Here is a 17,034-nt window from a genome sequence, read left to right on the forward strand (position 1 = left end):
CATATAATTTTATATTGCTTATATTTGCGATATTAGCTAAATCGTAAATATATTGCTTTATATTATTATTTGACTTAGTTATATTGTTAGGTAGGATGTAATATATTATTATGTGCTCAGTTAAAGTCTTGATTGTCTAACTACTGTAATTATCGCTTGTGGCTCGTTACTCTGCCGGCTTCTGTTGCTGGGCAGCAACCGTCCACGGAGCTATCACGTGATCGAGGGAGGGGGGGTGATCACACCTCACCTGAAGTATTCAGTCTGATCTAGACTCGCTTGGTGGTTGGACGTATTCCAGACAAGAAGTGCCTAAATCTCCCTTATTGGCCCTTGTTGGAAGATCGTCTCTGTTTTATTATTGTTGTAGGTTCTGGAGACTCTGTTCACAGAACATTGTATAGACTTAGTGATTTTCGACGTTGTACTGAGGTTGTGTGTCACATAGACACTCTGAGTAACTCAGGTCCTGAGCTGTAGCTTCTGACCTAACTTGTACTGGTATCTGTGTATTATCACAGTCGGGGATTTTCTTATGCTGAACTTAGATTCAGTAGTATGGGAGTTTTGTGACTTTTGTGGAGGATCTGCTGATGGTCCCTACTTAGTGTCGTTATATTATCTCCTTGTTCCTGATTCTGTGTCGCAGTTGCTTGTTATATTGCTATTGGGCTTAGCATTCTTTTTATTGTTCAAGCAGACTGTTCTGATTGCCAGTTGGTCAAGAAGTTAGTTTATTTGAGGACTTTGTCAGTCACTTGTTTAAGTCTAGTCGAGTCGTGAGACATAGCGAACTACTTAGAGCACTTACACACATACACACACTTATTTGTATATTTGTAATATTATTAAATGTTAATGTACCAGATGGTACTTAAGAATTATAAATGTGATATGTGCTTTCAGCACAATACTACTGTACACGAGAGAAGTGATTATTATTATTGATTACTGTGATATTAATTTAATTTAATTTTGATATACCTCTAGACAACTTTATTAATAAATTTATTAAATTTTAATTTCTCTAGTTAGTAGCCTACCAGTTGTAATCCTGAAGCACTATTGAATCATACTGAATTCTAATGGATAATTGGACAAGGATACTGACTAATTGTTACGAAAACCCAGTAACAGGCTGGATGCTAGAAGGGCAGTCCTTTCTAGTATTCACTGGAGATCTCTAAGCTTTTAGAATCGTGTTTTTTGTAACAATAACCCGAGAGATGTATAACATTGTTGATGCAGACACTATATACTCACCCGGGAGATGTATAACACTGTTCATGCTGACACTATATACTCACCCGAGAGATGTAAAACACTATTGATGCTGACACTATATACTCACCCGAGAGATGTATAACACTGTTGATGCTGACACTATATACTCACCCGAGAGATGTATAACATTGTTGATGCTGACACTATATACTCACCCGAGAGATGTAAAACACTATTGATGCTGACACTATATACTCACCCGAGAGATGTATAACATTGTTGATGCTGACACTATATACTCACCCGAGAGATGTATAACATTGTTGATGCTGACACTATATACTCACCCGAGAGATGTATAACACTGTTGATGCTGACACTATATACTCACCCGAGAGATGTATAACACTGTTGATGCTGACACTATATACTCACCCGAGAGATGTATAACATTGTTGATGCTGACACTATATACTCACCCGAGAGATGTATAACACTGTTGATGCTGACACTATATACTCACCCGAGAGATGTATAACACTGTTGATGCTGACACTATATACTCACCCGAGAGATGTATAACACAGTTGATGCTGACACTATATACTCACCCGAGAGATGAATAACATTGTTAATGCTGACACTATACACTAACCCGAGAGATGTATAACACTGTTGATGCTGACATGATATATTCACCCGACAGATGTATAATATTGTTGATGCTGACACTATATACTCACCCGAGAGATGAATAACATTGTTGATGCTGACACTATACACTGACCTGAGAGATGTATAACACTGTTGATGCTGACACTATATACTCAACCGACAGATGTATAATATTGTTGATGCTGACACTATACACCAACCCGAGAGATGTAAAACACAGTTGATGCTGACACTATATTCTCACCCGAGAGATGTATAACACTGTTGATGCTGACACTATATACTCACCCAAGAGATGTATAATATTGTTGATCCTCACACTATACACTAACTCGAGAAATGTGAAACACTGTTGATGCTGACACTATATACTCAACCGAGAGATGTATAACACTGTTGATGCTGACACTATATACTCAACCGAGAGATGTACTACACTGTTGATGCTGACAATATATACTCACCCGAGAGATGTACTACACTGTTGATGCTGACACTATATACTCACCCGAGAGATGTATAACACTGTTGATGCTGACACTGTATACTCACCCGAGAGATGTATAACACTGTTGATGCTGACACTATATACTCATCCGAGAGATGTATAACACTGTTGATGCTGACACTATATACTCACCCGAGAGATGTACTACACTGTTGATGCTGACACTATATACTCACCCGAGAGATGTATAACACTGTTGATGCTGACACTGTATACTCACCCGAGAGATGTATAACACTGTTGATGCTGACACTATATACTCATCCGAGAGATGTATAACACTGTTGATGCTGACACTATATACTCACCTGAGAGATGTATAACACTGTTGATGCTGACACTATATACTCAACCGAGAGATGTATAACACTGTTGATGCTGACACTATATACTCACCCGAGAGATGTACTACACTGTTGATGCTGACACTATATACTCACCCGAGAGATGTATAACACTGTTGATGCTGACACTGTATACTCACCCGAGAGATGTATAACACTGTTGATGCTGACACTATATACTCATCCGAGAGATGTATAACACTGTTGATGCTGACACTATATACTCACCCGAGAGATGTATAACACTGTTGATGCTGACACTGTATACTCACCCGAGAGATGTATAACACTGTTGATGCTGACACTATATACTCATCCGAGAGATGTATAACACTGTTGATGCTGACACTGTATACTCACCCGAGAGATGTATAACACTGTTGATGCTGACACTATATACTCATCCGAGAGATGTATAACACTGTTGATGCTGACACTATATACTCACCCGCGAGATGTACAACACTGTTGATGCTGACACTATTTACTCACCCGAGAGATGTACAACATTGTTGATGCTGACACTATATACTCACCCGAGAGATGTATAACACTGTTGATGCTGACACTATTTACTCACCCGAGAGATGTACAACATTGTTGATGCTGACACTATATACTCACCCGAGAGATGTATAACACTGTTGATGCTGACACTATATACTCACCCAAGAGACGTATAACACTGTTCATGCTGACACTATATACTCTCCCGAGAGGTGTATAACACTGTTGATGCTGACACTATATACTCACCCGAGAGATGAATAACATTGTTGATGCTGACACTATATACTCACCCGAGAGATGAATAATATTGTTGATGCTGACACTATATACTCACCCGAGAGATGAATAACATTGTTGATGCTGACACTATATACTCACCCGAGAGATGTATAACACTGTTGATGCTGACACTATATACTCACCCGAGAGATGTATAACATTGTTGATGCTGACACTATATACTCACCCGAGAGATGAATAACATTGTTGATGCTGACACTATATACTCTCCCGAGAGATGTATAACACTGTTGATGCTGACACTATATACTCTCCCGAGAGATGTATAACAATGTTGATGCTGACACTATATACTCACTCGAGAAATGTATAACATTGTTGATGCTGACACTATATACTCACCCGAGAGATTTATAACACTGTTGATGCTGACACTATATACTCACCCGAGAGATGTATAACAATGTTGATGCTGACACTATATACTCACTCGAGAAATGTATAACATTGTTGATGCTGACACTATATAGTCACCCGAGAGATTTATAACACTGTTGATGCTGACACTATATACTCACCCGAGAGATGTATAACACTGTTGATGCTGACACTATATACTCACCCGAGAGATGTATAACATTGTTGATGCTGTCACTATACACTAACCCGAGAGATGTATAACACTGTTGATGCTGACACTATATACTCACCCGAGAGAGCAAGTGAGGAAGGGGAAAAATGTTAGAGCAGATGAGGGAAGAGTGAGGGAGGGGAGGCGAATGAGAGGGAGAGTGAGGGAAGGAGACATTCTGAGAAACGGGTGAATGTATGGGAAGGGAGGGGAGGTAAGGGAAAGTGAGGGGAGGTGGAGGAGGTAAGAGGTGAGGGGAGGAGAGGGAAGGTGAGGGTTATCATTATTTATTGACTCGCCACCTACACCAATGGCTCATCATCTACACCACTGATTCACCATCTACACAACTGACTCACCATCTACAGCACTGACTCAAAATCTACACCACTGACTCACCATCTACATCAAAGACTTACCATCTACAACAATGCCTCACCATCTACACCACTGACTCACTCTCTACATCACAAACTCACTATCTACACCACTGACTCACCATCTACATCACTATCAGAGAATCACCATCTACGCCACTGACTCACCATCTACATCAGAGACTCAGCATCTACCTCACCATCAGAGACTCACCGTCTACACCACTGACTTACTATCTACATCGCTGACTCACCATCTACATCACTGACTCACCATCTACATCACAGACTCACCATCTACATCACCATCAGAGACTCACCATCTACACCACTGACTTACTATCTACACCACTGACTCACCATCTACATCACTGACTCACATTTCACACCACTGACTCACCATCTATATCACAGACTCACCATCTACACCACTGACTCACCATCTACATCACAGACTCACCATCTACACCACACACTTGCCATCTATATCACTGACTCACTATCTAAACCACTGACTCACCATCTACATCACTGACTCACCATCTACACCACTGACTCACCATCTACGTCACAGACTCACCATCTTCATCATCATCAGAGATGCACCACCTACATCACTGACTCACCATCTACATCACAGACTCACCATCTACACCACACACTTGCCATCTATATCACTGACTCACTATCTACACCACTGACTCACCATCTACATCACTGACTCACCATCTACACCACTGACTCACCATCTACATCACAGACTCACCATCTTCATCACCATCAGAGACGCACCATCTACACCACAGACTTACCATCTACATCACTGACTCACTATCTACACCACTGACTCACCATCTACATCACTGACTCACCATCTACATCACTGACTCACCATCTAAATCACAGACTCACCATCTACATCACCATTAGAGACTCACCATCTACACCACTGACTTACTTTCTACACCACTGACTCACCATCTACATCACTGACTCACCATCTACATCACTGGCTCACCATCTACACCACTGACTCACCATCTACATCACAGACTCACCATCTACACCACTGACTCACCATCTACATCACAGACTCACCATCTACACCACAGACTTGCCATCTATATCACTGACTCACTATCTACACCACTGACTCACCATCTACGTCACAGACTCACCATCTTCATTACCATTAGAGATGCACCACCTACATCACTGACTCACCATCTACACCACTGACTCACCATCTACACCACTGACTCAGCCATCTACATCACAGACTCACCATCTACATCACCATCAGAGACGCACCATCTACACCACAGACTTACCATCTGCATCACTGACTCACTATCTACACCACTGACTCACCATCTACATCACTGACTCACCATCTACATCACTGACTCACCATCTACATCACTGACTCACCATCTACATCACTGACTCACCATCTACACCACTGACTCACCATCTACATCACTGACTCACCATCTACATCACTGACTCACCATCTACATCACTGACTCACCATCTACACCACTGACTCACCATCTACATCACTGACTCACCATCTGCATCACTGACTCACTATCTACACCACTGACTCACCATCTACATCACTGACTCACCATCTACACCACTGACTCACCATCTACATCACTGACTCACCATCTACATCACTGACTCACCATCTACATCACTGACTCACCATCTACATCACTGACTCACCATCTACACCACTGACTCACCATCTACATCACTGACTCACCATCTACATCACTGACTCACCATCTACATCACTGACTCACCATCTACACCACTGACTCACCATCTACATCACTGACTCACCATCTGCATCACTGACTCACTATCTACATCACAGACTCACCATCTACACCACTGACTCACCATCTACATCACAGACTCACCATCTACATAACCATTAGAGACTCACCATCTACACCACTGACTTACTTTCTACACCACTGACTCACCATCTACATCACTGACTCACCATCTACATCTCTGACTCACCATCTACATCACTGACTCACCATCTACATCACTGACTCACCATCTACATCACAGACTCACCATCTACATCACCATCTACATCACCATTAGAGACTCACCATCTACACAACTGATTTACTTTCTACACCACTGACTCACCATCTACATCACTGACTCACCATCTACATCACTGACTCACCATCTACACCACTGACTCACCATCTACATCACAGACTCACCATCTACACCACAGACTTACCATCTACATCACTGACTCACTATCTACACCACTGACTCACCATCTACACCACTGACTCACCATCTACGTCACAGGCTCACCATCTTCATCACCCTCAGAGGTGCACCACCTACATCAGTGGCTCACCATCTACATCACTGACTCACCATCTACACCACTGACTCAACCATCTACATCACAGACTCACCATCTACATCACCATCTGTGAAGCACCATCTACACCACAGACTCACCATCTACACCACTGACTCAACCATCTACATCACTGACTCACCATCTACACCCCTGGCTCACCATGTACATCACAGACTCACCATCTTCATCACCATCAGAGACGCACCATCTACACCACAGACATACCATCTACATCACTGACTCACTATCTACACCACTGACTTACCATCTACATCACTGACTCACTATCTACACCAAGTGTCAGTAGTGAGGGTGGGAGAGTGTCACTAGTGAGGGTGGGAGAGTGTCAGTAGTGAGGGTGGGAGAGTGTCACTAGTGAGGGTGGGAGAGTGTCAGTAGTGAGGGTGGGAGAGTGTCAGTAGTGAGGGTGGGAGAGTGTCACTAGTGAGGGTGGGAGAGTGTCAGTAGTGAGGGTGGGAGAGTGTCACTAGTGCGGGTGGGAGAGTGTCACTAGTGCGGGTGGGAGAGTGTCACTAGTGCGGGTGGGAGAGTGTAGTGAGGGTGGGAGAGTGTCACTAGTGAGGGTGGGAGAGTGTAAGTAGTGAGGGTGGGAGAGTGTCACTAGTGAGGGTGGGAGAGTGTCAGTAGTGAGGGTGGGAGAGTGTCACTAGTGCGGGTGGGAGAGTGTCACTAGTGAGGGTGGGAGAGTGTCAGTAGTGAGGGTGGGAGAGTGTCACTAGTGAGGGTGGGAGAGTGTCAGTAGTGAGGGTGGGAGAGTGTCAGTAGTGAGGGTGGGAGAGTGTCACTAGTGCGGGTGGGAGAGTGTCACTAGTGCGGGTGGGAGAGTGTCAGTAGTGAGGGTGGGAGAGTGTCAGTAGTGAGGGTGGGAGAGTGTCACTAGTGAGGGTGGGAGAGTGTCAGTAGTGAGGGTGGGAGAGTGTCACTAGTGAGGGTGGGAGAGTGTCAGTAGTGAGGGTGGGAGAGTGTCACTAGTGAGGGTGGGAGAGTGTCAGTAGTGAGGGTGGGAGAGTGTCAGTAGTGAGGGTGGGAGAGTGTCAGTAGTGAGGGTGGGAGAGTGTCAGTAGTGAGGGTGGGAGAGTGTCAGTAGTGAGGGTGGGAGAGTGTCAGTAGTGAGGGTGGGAGAGTGTCAGTAGTGAGGGTGGGAGAGTGTCAGTAGTGAGGGTGGGAGAGTGTCAGTAGTGAGGGTGGGAGAGTGTCAGTAGTGAGGGTGGGAGAGTGTCACTAGTGAGGGTGGGAGAGTGTCAGTAGTGAGGGTGGGAGAGTGTCAGTAGTGAGGGTGGGAGAGTGTCAGTAGTGAGGGTGGGAGAGTGTCAGTAGTGAGGGTGGGAGAGTGTCAGTAGTGAGGGTGGGAGAGTGTCAGTAGTGAGGGTGGGAGAGTGTCAGTAGTGAGGGTGGGAGAGTGTCAGTAGTGAGGGTGGGAGAGTGTCAGTAGTGAGGGTGGGAGAGTGTCAGTAGTGAGGGTGGGAGAGTGTCAGTAGTGAGGGTGGGAGAGTGTCAGTAGTGAGGGTGGGAGAGTGTCAGTAGTGAGGGTGGGAGAGTGTCAGTAGTGAGGGTGGGAGAGTGTCAGTAGTGAGGGTGGGAGAGTGTCAGTAGTGAGGGTGGGAGAGTGTCAGTAGTGAGGGTGGGAGAGTGTCAGTAGTGAGGGTGCGAGAGTGTCAGTAGTGAGGGTGCGAGAGTGTCAGTAGTGAGGGTGGGGAGAGTGTCAGTAGTGAGAGAGTGTCACTAGTGAGGGTGGGAGAGTGTCAGTAGTGAGGGTGGGAGAGTGTCAGTAGTGAGGGTGGGAGAGTGTCAGTAGTGAGGGTGGGAGAGTGTCAGTAGTGAGGGTGGGAGAGTGTCAGTAGTGAGGGTGGGAGAGTGTCAGTAGTGAGGGTGGGAGAGTGTCAGTAGTGAGGGTGGGAGAGTGTCAGTAGTGAGGGTGGGAGAGTGTCAGTAGTGAGGGTGGGAGAGTGTCAGTAGTGAGGGTGGGAGAGTGTCAGTAGTGAGGGTGGGAGAGTGTCAGTAGTGAGTGGGAGAGTGTCAGTAGGTGGGAGAGTGTCAGTAGTAGTGAGGGTGCGAGAGTGTCAGTAGTGAGGGTGGGAGAGTGTCAGTAGTGAGGGTGGGAGAGTGTCAGTAGTGAGGGTAGGAGAGTGTCAGTAAGGAGGGTGGGAGAGTGTCAGTAGTGAGGGTGCGAGAGTGTCAGTAGTGAGGTTGGGAGAGTGTCAGTAGTGAGGGTGGGAGAGTGTCAGTAGTGAGGGTAGGAGAGTGTCAGTAGTGAGGGTGGGAGAGTGTCAGTAGTGAGGGTGGGAGAGTGTCAGTAGTGAGGGTGGGAGAGTGTGAGTAGTGAGGGTGGGAGAGTGTCAGTAGTGAGGGTGGGAGAGTGTCAGTAGTCAGTAGTGAGGGTAGGAGTGTGTCAGTAGTGAGGGTGGGAGAGTGTCAGTAGTGAGGGTGGGAGAGTGTCAGTAGTGAGGGTGGGAGAGTGTCAGTAGTGAGGGTGGGAGAGTGTCAGTAGTGAGGGTGGGAGAGTGTCAGTAGTGAGGAGTGTCAGTAGTGAGGTCGGGAGAGTGTCAGTAGTGAGGGTTGGAGAGTGTCAGTAGTGAGGGTGGGAGAGTGTCAGTAGTGAGGGTGGGAGAGTAGTCAGTAGTGAGGTCAGTAGTGGGAGAGTGTCAGTAGTGAGGTAGGGAGAGTGTCAGTAGTGAGGGTAGGAGAGTGTCAGTAGTGAGGGTGGGAGAGTGTCAGTAGTGAGGGTGGGAGAGTGTCAGTAGTGAGGGTGGGAGAGTGTCAGTAGTGAGGGTGGGAGAGTGTCAGTAGTGAGGGTGGGAGAGTGTCAGTAGTGAGAGTGGGAGAGTGTCAGTAGTGAGGGTGGGAGAGTGTCAGTAGTGAGGGTGGGAGAGTGTCAGTAGTGAGGGTGGGAGAGTGTCAGTAGTGAGGGTGGGAGAGTGTCAGTAGTGAGGGTGGGAGAGTGTCAGTAGTGAGGGTGGGAGAGTGTCAGTAGTGAGGGTGGGAGAGTGTCAGTAGTGAGGGTGGGAGAGTGTCAGTAGTGAGGGTGGGAGAGTGTCAGTAGTGAGGGTGGGAGAGTGTCAGTAGTGAGGGTGGGAGAGTGTCAGTAGTGAGGGTGGGAGAGTGTCAGTAGTGAGGGGGGCAGAGTGGTAGTGAGGGTGGGAGAGTGTCAGTAGTGAGGGTGGGAGAGTGTCAGTAGTGAGGGTGGGAGAGTGTCAGTAGTGAGGGTGGGAGAGTGTCAGTAGTGAGGTAGTGGGAGAGTGTCAGTAGTGAGGGTGGGAGAGTGTCAGTAGGGTGGGAGAGTGTCAGTAGTGAGGGTGGGAGAGTGTCAGTAGTGAGTGGGAGAGTGGTGAGGGTGGGAGAGTGTCAGTAGTGAGGGTGGGAGAGTGTCAGTAGTGAGGGTGGGAGAGTGTCAGTAGTGAGGGTGGGAGAGTGTCAGTAGTGAGGGTGGGAGAGTGTCAGTAGTGAGGGTGGGAGAGTGTCAGTAGTGAGGGTAGGAGAGTGTCAGTAGTGAGGGTGGGAGAGTGTAGTGAGGGTGGGAGAGTGTCAGTAGTGAGGGTGGGAGAGTGTCAGTAGTGAGGGTGCGAGAGTGTCAGTAGTGAGGGTGGGAGAGTGTCAGTAGTGAGGGTGGGAGAGTGTCAGTAGTGAGGGTTGGAGAGTCAGTAGTGTGGGAGAGTGGTGGGAGAGTGTAGTGAGGGTGGGAGGGGGTCCGTAGTGAGGGTGGGAGAGTGTCAGTAGTGAGGGTGGGAGAGTGTCAGTAGTGAGGGTGGGAGAGTGTCAGTAGTGAGGGTGGGAGAGTGTCAGTAGTGAGGGTGGGAGAGTGTCAGTAGTGAGGGTGGGAGAGTGTCAGTAGTGAGGGTGGGAGAGTGTCAGTAGGGAGGGTGGGAGAGTGTCAGTAGTGAGGGGGGGAGAGTGTCAGTAGTGAGGGTGGGAGAGTGTCAGTAGTGAGGGTGGGAGAGTGTCAGTAGTGAGGTCAGTAGTGGGAGAGTGTCTGTAGTGCGGGTGGGAGAGGGTCTGTAGTGAGGGTGGGAGAGTGTCAGTAGTGAGGGTAGGAGAGTGTCAGTAGTGAGGGTGGGAGAGTGTCAGTAGTGAGGGTGGGAGAGTGTCAGTAGTGAGGGTGGGAGAGTGTCAGTAGTGAGGGTGGGAGAGTGTCAGTAGTGAGGGTGGGAGAGTGTTAGTAGTGAGGGTGGGAGAGTGTCAGTAGTGAGGGTGGGAGAGTGTTAGTAGTGAGGGTGAGAGAGTGTCAGTAGTGTGAGGGTGGGAGAGTGTCAGTAGTGAGGGAGGGAGAGGGTGGGAGAGTGTCAGTAGTGAGGGTGGGAGAGTGTCAGTAGTGAGGGTGGGAGAGTGTCAGTAGTGAGGGTAGGAGAGTGTCAGTAGTGAGGGTGGGAGAGTGTCAGTAGTGAGGGTGGGAGAGTGTCAGTAGTGAGGGTAGGAGAGTGTCAGTAGTGAGGGTGGGAGAGTGTCAGTAGTGAGGTCGGGAGAGTGTCAGTAGTGAGGGTAGGAGAGTGTCAGTAGTGAGGGTGGGAGAGTGTCAGTAGTGAGGGTGGGAGAGTGTCAGTAGTGAGGGTGGGAGAGTGTCAGTAGTGAGGGTGGGAGAGTGTCAGTAGTGAGGGTGGGAGAGTGTCAGTAGTGAGGGTGGGAGAGTGTCAGTAGTGAGGGTGGGAGAGTGTCAGTAGTGAGGGTGGAAGAGTGTCAGTAGTGAGGGTGGGAGAGTGTCAGTAGTGAGGGTGGGAGAGTGTCAGTAGTGAGGGTGGGAGAGTGTCAGTAGTGAGGGTGGGAGAGTGTCAGTAGTGAGGGTGGGAGAGAGTGTCAGTAGTGAGGGTGGGAGAGTGTCAGTAGTGAGGGTGGGAGAGTGTCAGTAGTGAGGGTGGGAGAGTGTCAGTAGTGAGGGTCGGAGAGTGTCAGTAGTGAGGGTGGGAGAGTGTCAGTAGGGAGGGTGGGAGAGTCAGTAGTCAGTAGTGTCACTAGTGCGGGTGGGAGAGTGTCAGTAGTGAGGGTGGGAGAGTGTCAGTAGTGAGGGAGTGTCAGCAGTGAGTGTCAGCAGTGAGAGTGTCACTAGTGAGGGTGGGAGAGTGTCAGTAGTGAGGGTGGGAGAGTCATCAGTAGTGAGGGTGGGAGAGTGTCAGTGTCAGTAGTGAGGTAGTGGGAGAGTGTCAGTAGTAGGGTGGGAGAGTGTCACAGGTGGGAGAGTGTCAGTAGTGAGGGTGGGAGAGTGTCAGTTGTGAGGGTGGGAGAGTGTCAGGGTGGGAGAGTGGGAGAGTGTCAGTAGTGAGGGGAGTGTCACTAGTGGGAGAGTGTCAGGGTGGGAGAGTGTCAGTAGTAGTGAGGGTGGGAGAGTGTCAGTAGTGAGGGTGGGAGAGTGTCAGTAGTGAGGGTGGGAGAGTGTCTGTAGTCAGTAGTGAGGGTGGGAGAGTGTCAGTAGTGAGGGTGGGAGAGTCAGTAGTGAGGGTGGGAGAGTGTCAGAGTGTCAGTAGTGAGGGTGGGAGAGTGTCAGTAGTGAGGGTGGGAGAGTGTCAGTAGTGAGGGTGGGAGAGTGTCAGTAGTGAGGGTGGGAGAGTGTCAGTAGTGAGGGTAGTGAGAGTGGGAGAGTGTCAGTAGTGAGGGTGGGAGAGTGTCAGTAGTGAGGGTGGGAGAGTGTCAGTAGTGAGGGTGGGAGAGTGTCAGTAGTGAGGGTGGGAGAGTGTCAGTAGTGAGGGTGGGAGAGTGTCAGTAGTGAGGGTGGGAGAGTGTCAGTAGTGAGGTTGGGAGAGTGTCAGTAATGAGGGTGGGAGAGTGTCAGTAGTGAGGTAGTGGGAGAGTGTCAGTAGTGAGGGTGGGAGAGTGTAGTGAGGGTGGGAGAGTGTCAGTAGTGAGGGTGGGAGAGTGTCAGTAGTGAGGGTTGGAGAGTGTCAGTAGTGAGGGTAGGAGAGTGTCAGTAGTGAGGGTGGGAGAGTGTCAGTAGTGAGGGTGGGAGAGTGTCACTAGTGTGGGTGGGAGAGTGTAGTGAGGTCACTAGTGGGAGAGTGTCAGTAGTGAGGGTAGGAGAGTGTCAGTAGTGAGGGTGGGAGAGTGTCAGTAGTGAGGGTGGGAGAGTGTCAGTAGTGAGGGTAGGAGAGTGTCAGTAGTGAGGGTAGGAGAGTGTCAGTAGTGAGGGTAGGAGAGTGTCAGTAGTGAGGGTAGGAGAGTGTCAGTAGTGAGGGTGGGAGAGTGTCAGTAGTGAGGGTGGGAGAGTGTCAGTAGTGAGGGTGGGAGAGTGTCAGTAGTGAGGGTGGGAGAGTGTCAGTAGTGAGGGTGGGAGAGTGTCAGTAGTGAGGGTGGGAGAGTGTCAGTAGTGAGGGTGGGAGAGTGTCAGTAGTGAGGGTGGGAGAGTGTCAGTAGTGAGGGTGGGAGAGTGTCAGTAGTGAGGTAGTGGGAGAGTGTCAGTAGTGAGGGTGGGAGAGTGTCAGTAGTGAGGTAGTGGGAGAGTGTCAGTAGTGAGGGTGGGAGAGTGTCAGTAGTGAGGGTGGGAGAGTGTCAGTAGTGAGGGTGGGAGAGTGTCAGTAGTGAGGGTGGGAGAGTGTCAGTAGTGAGGGTGGGAGAGTGTCAGTAGTGAGGGTGGGAGAGTGTCAGTAGTGAGGGTGGGAGAGTGTCAGTAGTGAGGGTGGGAGAGTGTCAGTAGTGAGGGTGGGAGAGTGTCAGTAGTGAGGGTGGGAGAGTGTCAGTAGTGAGGGTGGGAGAGTGTCAGTAGTGAGGGTGGGAGAGTGTCAGTAGTGAGGGTGGGAGAGTGTCAGTAGTGAGGGTGGGAGAGTGTCAGTAGTGAGGGTGGGAGAGTGTCAGTAGTGAGGGTGGGAGAGTGTCAGTAGTGAGGGTGGGAGAGTGTCAGTAGTGAGGGTGGGAGAGTGTCAGTAGTGAGGGTGGGAGAGTGTCAGTAGTGAGGATGGGAGAGTGTCAGTAGTGAGGGTGGGAGAGCATCAGTAGTGAGGATGGGAGAGTGTCAGTAGTGAGGGTGGGAGAGTGGTGGAACAGTAGTGAGGATGGGAGAGTGATGGAACAAGAGTAGTGAGGATGGGAGAGTGATGGAACAAGAGTAGTGAGGATGGGAGAGTGATGGAACAAGAGTAGTGAGGATGGGAGAGTATCAGTAGTGAGGATGGGAGAGTATCAGTAGTGAGGATGGGAGAGCATCAGTAGTGAGGATGGGAGAGTATCAGTAGTGAGGATGGGAGAGTATCAGTAGTGAGGATGGGAGAGCATCAGTAGTGAGGATGGGAGAGCATCAGTAGTGAGGATGGGAGAGCATCAGTAGTGAGGATGGGAGAGCATCAGTAGTGAGGATGGGAGAGCATCAGTAGTGAGGATGGGAGAGCATCAGTAGTGAGGATGGGAGAGCATCAGTAGTGAGGGATGGGAGAGCATCAGTAGTGAGGATGGGAGAGCATCAGTAGTGAGGATGGGAGAGCATCAGTAGTGAGGATGGGAGAGCATCAGTAGTGAGGATGGGAGAGCATCAGTAGTGAGGATGGGAGAGCATCAGTAGTGAGGATGGGAGAGCATCAGTAGTGAGGATGGGAGAGCATCAGTAGTGAGGATGGGAGAGCATCAGTAGTGAGGATGGGAGAGCATCAGTAGTGAGGATGGGAGAGCATCAGTAGTGAGGATGGGAGAGCATCAGTAGTGAGGATGGGAGAGCATCAGTAGTGAGGATGGGAGAGGTAGTGAGGATGGGAGAGCATCAGTAGTGAGCATCAGTAGTGAGGATGGGAGAGCATCAGTAGTGTGGATGGGAGAGCATCAGTAGTGAGGATGGGAGAGCATCAGTAGTGAGGATGGGAGAGCATCAGTAGTGAGGATGGGAGAGCATCAGTAGTGAGGATGGGAGAGCATCAGTAGTGAGGATGGGAGAGCATCAGTAGTGAGGATGGGAGAGCATCAGTAGTGAGGATGGGAGAGCATCAGTAGTGAGGATGGGAGAGCATCAGTAGTGAGGATGGGTGAGCATCAGTAGTGAGGATCAGTAGTGAGGATGGGAGAGCATCAGTAGTGAGGATGGGAGAGCATCAGTAGTGAGGATGGGAGAGCATCAGTAGTGAGGATGGGAGAGCATCAGTAGTGAGGATGGGAGAGCATCAGTAGTGAGGATGGGAGAGCATCAGTAGTGAGGATGGGAGAGCATCAGTAGTGAGGATGGGAGAGCATCAGTAGTGAGGATGGGAGAGCATCAGTAGTGAGGATGGGAGAGCATCAGTAGTGAGGATGGGAGAGCATCAGTAGTGAGGATGGGAGAGCATCAGTAGTGAGGATGGGAGAGCATCAGTAGTGAGGATGGGAGAGCATCAGTAGTGAGGATGGGAGAGCATCAGTAGTGAGGATGGGAGAGCATCAGTAGTGAGGATGGGAGAGCATCAGTAGTGAGGATGGGAGAGCATCAGTAGTGAGGATGGGAGAGCATCAGTAGTGAGGATGGGAGAGCATCAGTAGTGAGGATGGGAGAGCATCAGTAGTGAGGATGGGAGAGCATCAGATAGCATCAGTAGTGGATGGGAGAGCATCAGTAGTGAGGATGGGAGAGCATCAGTAGTGTGGATGGGAGAGCATCACTAGTGAGGATGGGAGAGCATCAGTAGTGAGGATTGGAGAGCATCAGTAGTGAGGATGCAAGAGCATCAGTAGTGAGGATGGGAGAGCATCAGTAGTGAGGATTGGAGAGCATCAGTAGTGAGGATGGGAGAGCATCAGATGGGAGAGCATCAGTAGTGGATGGGAGAGCATCAGTAGTGAGGATGGGTAGAGGATGGGAGAGCATCAGTAGTGAGGATGGGTAGAGATGGGAGAGCATCAGTAGTGAGGATGGGAGAGCATCAGTAGTGAGGATGGGAGAGCATCAGTAGTGAGGATTGGAGAGCATCAGTAGATGGGAGAGCATGGGAGAGCATCAGTAGTGAGGATGGGAGAGCATCAGTAGTGAGGATGGGAGAGCATCAGTAGTGAGGATGGGAGAGCATCAGTAGTGAGGATGGGAGAGCATCAGTAGTGAGGATGGGAGAGTATCAGTAGTGAGGATGGGAGAGCATCAGTAGTGAGGATGGGAGAGCATCAGTAGTGAGGATGGGAGAGTATCAGTAGTGAGGATGGGAGAGCATCAGTAGTGAGGATGGGAGAGCATCAGTAGTGAGGATGGGAGAGCATCAGTAGTGAGGATGGGAGAGTATCAGTATTGAGGATGGGAGAGTATCAGTAGTGAGGATGGGAGAGTATCAGTAGTGAGGATGGGAGAGTATCAGTAGTGAGCATGGGAGAGCGTCAGTAGTGAGGATGGGAGAGCATCAGTAGTGAGGATGGTAGAGCATCAGTAGTGAGGATGGGAGAGCATCAGTAGTGAGGATGGGAGAGCATCAGAAGTGAGGATGGGAGAGCGTCAGTAGTGAGGATGGGAGAGCATCAGTAGTGAGGATGGGAGAGCATCAGTAGTGAGGATGGGAGAGCATCAGTAGTGAGGATGGGAGAGCATCAGTAGTGAGGATGGGAGAGCATCAGTAGTGAGGATGGGAGAGCATCAGTAGTGAGGATGGGAGAGCATCAGTAGTGAGGATGGGAGAGCATCAGTAGTGAGGATGGGAGAGCATCAGTAGTGAGGATGGGAGAGCATCAGTAGTGAGGATGGGAGAGCATCAGTAGTGAGGATGGGAGAGCATCAGTAGAGAGCATCAGTAGTGGGAGAGCATCAGTAGTGAGGATGGGAGAGCATCAGTAGTGAGGATGGGAGAGCATCAGTAGTGAGGATGGGAGAGCATCAGTAGTGAGGATGGGAGAGCATCAGTAGTGAGGATGGGAGAGCATCAGTAGTGAGGATGGGAGAGCATCAGTAGTGAGGATGGGAGAGCATCAGTAGTGAGGATGGGAGAGCATCAGTAGTGAGGATGCACTGGTGTGGCACACGCTCAAAATGTAGTGGAAAATGCGAGATGTCATAAAGGTTTTTTGAATGTTATACATTTAAAAATGTGGCAGCATACTTATGAGGAATGGAATGTTTTTTTTTTTTTTTTTAATCTGTAGAGAAGAGGACAAAGAAGAAAGTTACGATGGAATGCTTTAAGTGCGACGGTAAATGGCTGGCAGCAACAAATAAATGGTTTCAACACGCCACGCGGCCTTCGCTT

Source organism: Cherax quadricarinatus, chromosome 6, assembly GCF_038502225.1.
Source record: "Cherax quadricarinatus isolate ZL_2023a chromosome 6, ASM3850222v1, whole genome shotgun sequence".
NCBI lineage: Eukaryota > Metazoa > Arthropoda > Malacostraca > Decapoda > Parastacidae > Cherax > Cherax quadricarinatus.